Source organism: Cyprinodon variegatus, unplaced genomic scaffold, assembly GCF_000732505.1.
Source record: "Cyprinodon variegatus isolate N-32 unplaced genomic scaffold, C_variegatus-1.0 Scaffold220, whole genome shotgun sequence".
Classification (NCBI taxonomy): Eukaryota; Metazoa; Chordata; class Actinopteri; order Cyprinodontiformes; family Cyprinodontidae; genus Cyprinodon; species Cyprinodon variegatus.
In genome coordinates, this window is record NW_015150673.1 from 821,459 (window position 1) to 827,116 (window position 5,658).

At 39.0% G+C, this 5,658-nt stretch overlaps 1 non-coding gene across 1 annotated transcript; it reads left to right on the forward strand.

Moving 5' to 3' along the window:
• The first annotated feature begins 2,995 nt into the window (after positions 1–2,995).
• trnak-cuu lies at positions 2,996–3,068 on the forward strand. The gene has a single exon. It is a non-coding gene; the product is annotated as a tRNA-Lys (tRNA).
• Positions 3,069–5,658: the final 2,590 nt, after the last annotated feature.

Below are 5,658 nucleotides of genomic sequence, written 5' to 3' on the forward strand. Positions count from 1 at the left end.
CTGTCTCCAAAGAGCATATTAAGCCATCTTTGTTTACAAGAGACGAGTCGGAGAAAGAAGACAGTTTGGCACAATGGTCGTAAAACGCAGCGCTCCTCACCTCGCTGGCACACAGAAATACACACAGCGGTAGGCGCGCTCAGCAGACAGCACAGACAAGATGTTAAATCACTTGGGATGGGGGCATTTAGGATGGAGTGTCACATTTCTGTGTAATAAATAGCAAAGATTGATTTGACCTCCCTGTCGGGTTCTGCAGTTTACTTATACACAAGAAGAAAAAAAAAACAAAACTTCTCATTCTCTTGGGAACCCTCAAAAGAAAATCTAATAGCCTTTTATATTTCTAAAGTTATCCCAATTCAGTCTCCTCAATATGGTCCAGCTACAGGATGAGATGGGTCATCCTCTTTACCAGCTCTTACATAAAGATCAGAGGATTGAATGAGAAAAAATAACATCTCCAACTGTTATGTCAGCTCTGCTCCTGGTTTGTGGAAGGAGAGAAGGTCAAAGGGTTTCTCTTACAGTTCTGCATTACTTAATAAGACCTAAACATGCAAAAAAGTGCCCAGGTCATATGAGACTAATCTGACCTTTTTAAACAAAATAATAATAAAAAAACAAACATATGTCATCCCAAATCTATTCATATCCCTGGAAGATACAGCTTTAAAGTAATTACATCTATTAAAATAGTTTTTAATATATTGATGATTGGAAAGGTCCAGCTAGATTTCCAAAAGGGAATATAAAAGAAAATGAGGGGATGGAGCAAAAGAAGGGTGATGGTGACTTTCTTTTACCAAAGTCTTGAACCTTGTGACAAAAGATGTTTCATTAAGTTAATAAGCTGTAACTTAGCTACAGATCAGCCTTCTGCATGTGCTAAGCTATTAGCTTGATTATTTAACGCCAAAGCTTTGTCATTTGCAACTCAAAATATAATTTTTGAGATGTCCCCTTTTATAATTATAATGAAAATATATACTTTTTTATAGATTTTTATGGCTGTTACGTAGCTATCTACAGCAGTCTATGGGAAAAGACGAGGGAAAACACTGCACAGGTTACCAGTCTGTCACAGGGCAACACAGACCACCACAACCACGCACACTCTCACCTACCATAAGGACACTCTAGAAACGCAGATTAACTTGACAGTCATGTTTTTTTTGGGGCAGTTGGAAGAACCCGGATTACCCGGTGCATGGGGAGAACATGTAAACTCCATGCATAAAACACATAGGCCAGAAATCGAACACAGGACTTTCTTGCTTCTGGGCAACAGTGCTGTACACTCTACCACTGTAAACCCTTTTTTATTTCATCTGATGCTAAAATGTCATATGTGATAAATGAAACTAATTTTTATTCAAAATGTGTCAGAAAATGTAAATGATTTTGGGTTTACGATTGCATATGAAATGTAACCATTGTTGTAATTTACTTTATCCAAACTATTTCAAGGGCAAAATATAATGGTTTCTTTATCATACCTTGGGGATTCTTTGAAAGACTCTGAAATACTGGTAACTAAAGCAAACTCAGGATCACCTTGAACAATGGCAGTGACCATTAAAGGTGTAGTAGAGGATTTTCGCAAATTTTTGAAAAGAGCCGTCCTCTCCCCTGAAAAAACATCAAAAAAAAACAACACTTTAAGAGGTATTGATACTTAACGCATTCGAGAGCATGCATGAGGCTATTTCTCCTCGTGCGCACTCTGTTTAAAAGTTGCAGTTTGCATCGCTCATACAAGCTTACTTTCTAAAAATTTTTTTGCAATTTTTCCAATATGTCAGACTCACCACTGATAAGTGAAAATGGGGGCGAGCACATAGTCTTACAAAAGATATCACCAGAATGATTGACAACTAGGAAGACCACTTACTGAGATGATCCACCCCGAAAAAGAACATATTCCACAATACCATTAACATGCAAACAGGCCTGCAATGAAATGGTTTAGATCAAAACATATTTACGCATTGGAATGACCTTGTTAGAGTCTGGATCTAAATCAAATTGAGAAAGATTACCATTACTTAATCCTTGATGTTTACCTCACTGCCAGCTCTCACTGCAGGATTAAAGGGACACATTTAAGGAACAAACATTTTCAGTTATTTTCTCACAGCAGAATTAGGTTGGGAGAACATTTGTATTCTATAACTTTTTTTTCTTCACCCCTAAAGTCCAAATACAACCTCAGCTTTGCATCAAAGAATAAAATTCAAATTCAGAAAAAGACCAGCAGCCTAAAAACTTTTTTTTCTAATATTGGACATATTCAGTTCAATTCAATTCATATTATACATATAGCACCAATTCAAAACACATGTCATCTCAAGGCACTTTACAGTTCAACCAGATCATACAGTCATATATTTGCACCCCTAAACAGGGGGCAGGATTTCTATAGGCATTTACATTGACATTAGAGGGGGAAATTGTTTTGGACAGAAGGTAATGTACTTTTGTCTGGCGCCCACCTGGAGAAAGGATCCCCTAAAACATTTAGTTGCCATGGAGTGTATTGTATTCCATACAGACCAGACAGCATCCTGGTTAATTTAACATGGTCTCCTCCACAAGCTTTTCATGAATACTGTACTGAGGTTTTTCCCAAACACCATATGTGGTGGCTATAAACCCCATATACAATTTGCAACAGCCACATGACTTATCAATTATTTAACATGTAGTTAATTAGTCCTCATAGCGCATCAGAAAAAAAAACAAGTGGTACCGGTACTGATGATAAAACATTGCCCAAAGAATGAGATATAACCAACTCTCGATAAAAAAAATAAAAATAAAACAAGTGTGTATGATCTAGGTGGAATCAAAAACACCAAAAGTGCGATGAATTTGAAACGTAATACCCAGTAATCTTTTTTATATTTTATGACATTAAAATCACACTTTCAATGTATGTGGCTTGTATATAAGAAGATACACTGATCTGGGGAATGCTGACCTGGTAGTCAGAGCCCGGCTAGCTCAGTCGGTAGAGCATGAGACTCTTAATCTCAGGGTCGTGGGTTCCAGCCCCACGTTGGGTGCAAACCTCTTGACGGAATGGCAGCCTATGGGCAAGGGCATAAACCTTGGAGTTCTAGCCCACTGCTACTCTGGTATGAGCAACACCCATAACGCTGCTCCCTGGGCGCCGCACAATGGCAGCACACTGCTCCCCAAGGGATGGGTTATATGCAGAGAATTCATTTTGTTGCTCTGTACTTGTGACAGTGGAATGACAATAAATTTGAATTCTATTCTATTCTAATTGCACTTGGATCTCAGAGGTTCTGAGTTCAAGCATTACCCCCACAGACTGCAACTCTGAGTCCCTGAGCAAGACACAATGACAGCCAACTACTCCCCAAAGGGATGGGTGAAATGGAGAGAGGGAATTTCCTTGCTTTGTGCTTCTTACAGTGTAATGACAATAAAGTTGAATTCAGTTAATTGTCTTCTATTCTATTCTACAGCAGCAAATAGCAGTTCAGAGTGTAAACAAAGCACTGCTTCCTGCAGAGGCCCCGGGCGGTTTGCCAGTCCTTTGGAGGCTCCTTGAACCAGACATGGGCAATGTGGAGTCAACAAGTCATCTCCATGTCATGTATTTAATCTACCCAGCCAATTAACCAGGTGAGTCCAATCTGCACAGGTTAATTCACGGTGAAGATTGGACTCACCTGCTTCAGTGGCTGGGTAGAACAAATACATGACATGGAGATGACTTTTGACTCCACATTGCCCATGTCTGCCTTGAACTTAGCAGCATCCGTTACTGAAAGTATCCACCACCGGGTTCGGGGATTGCCACCATGGCTAGCACCACAGATCTTATGGCCACAGCTACGGGCTGTCCATCGAAAATGGAGGCAGAGAACATGTTCCACTCAGATTCCCTGTCCCTATAGCCTCCCTCGGAATCTGGGAGAAGCTGTCCCTAAGGTGTGAGTTGAACATGTCGCTGACCGAGGGCTCCACCACACATTCCCAGCAGACCCTCATTAGAGGCTGTCTATTTAGTGAGACAGCCAGAGCTAATGTAATTGATGTAATTTTTCTTATATCAAGGCAAATCGATATGTTAAAATGGCCCAATCAGAGTTCAGACTGACAGGAAACTAAGAATTTGTGGAAAGGCTTCAATATTTGTATAGATATGCTGCCCATTCAAAGGTCCGAACAATTACTCAAATGAACGAAAAGGTTTTTAGATATTTGTGTAAGATTTATTTTGTATAATTCTATCCTTTTGGTTTCTATTAAAGTTTCTTTCTGAGTTTTCAGTTACACTTTGACTTATGCCATTCTGTGTTTTATAGGTCATTGGTTTCACTTTCAATTATCCTTGTTGTTTTCTGGTTATATTTGAGCACCGTTGTTCTTCTTGTTTACTCTCTGGTGCCCCCTTGTGCCAGTCTCCTTGCCCTAGGTAGCATTTAGATACTTCTGTCCACACCTGCTCCCAGTCAGTTGATTACATGCATTGTTCTGTTGGGCATATATACTCCTCCTCTGCAGTTACTGTTTGCTGAATTCTCTTCTTTCCTTAGGTTTATTCCTCCCTTGTGTCATCACAGGGCAACATGGACTCATACAAGGACATACAATCATGCACACACGCTCACACCTAAGAACAACTTATGTAGAGAAGCAAGATAACTTAGCCTTGTTTTTGGACTGTGGGAGGAAGCCAGAGTACCCGGCTATACATATAAATATCTATATAGATAGATAGACAGATAGATACACTGATGCTCTCTAGGCCTTTGCCTCCTTTGTGCTTGGTGTATAGTCTGTGGATACTGAATTTGGGGTACAATCTACCACAGATTATTAGTAAATTGTTGCCACCCTAATTTACTCCTTTCGCCAGCCCTACGCCAGCTGAGCATATTATGTCTGGGAAGGAATAGCTGTTGATTTTCCTGGAACTTGAACTTACCACTGAGCTGACTTCTCAGGACTTGCCTTACTGTAGCAAATGTTGGACCATTGCTGGTCCAATTGAGGGCAGTCTAAGGCACACCTGTGCACTAATCATGGTGTCTAATCAGCATCTTGATATGGCACACCTTGGAGGTGGGATGGATTATCTCAGCAAATGAGAAGTGCTCACTATTACAGATTTAGACTGATTTGTGAACAATATTTCAGGAAAATGGGGATGTTGTGTAGGTGGAAAAAGTTTTAGATCTTTGAATTCTCCTCATAAAAAAAGGGAGCAAAACAAGTGTTGCATTTATATTTTGTTGAGTGTAACCAAAGGAAGTGTCTGATGGCGGCACCATTTCTAACAGGCAATATAAAGAACAACAAAGGGGACAGAGCATATAATACTACATAAAATCTCAGTAAATGCTAAAATATGTTGTGAATTGGTTTTATGTAAATAAACTGAAATGAAATTGAGTTGAATACTGAAGATAACATTTACTGTTTAGCTTTTAACATTTTTCATCCGTCAGACTTGTTTTGATGCAGCTTATCTTACCTTGTACAGTATGTTTGTGTTTTAAAAAGAATTATATTCTTGTGATAAAGCTAGTTTTGTAGTTATTTTGATAGTCTTTTTAAATTTCATTATTTTATTTGTTTAGATTTTTTTCTAAATATATTTATTTACACTCACATAAA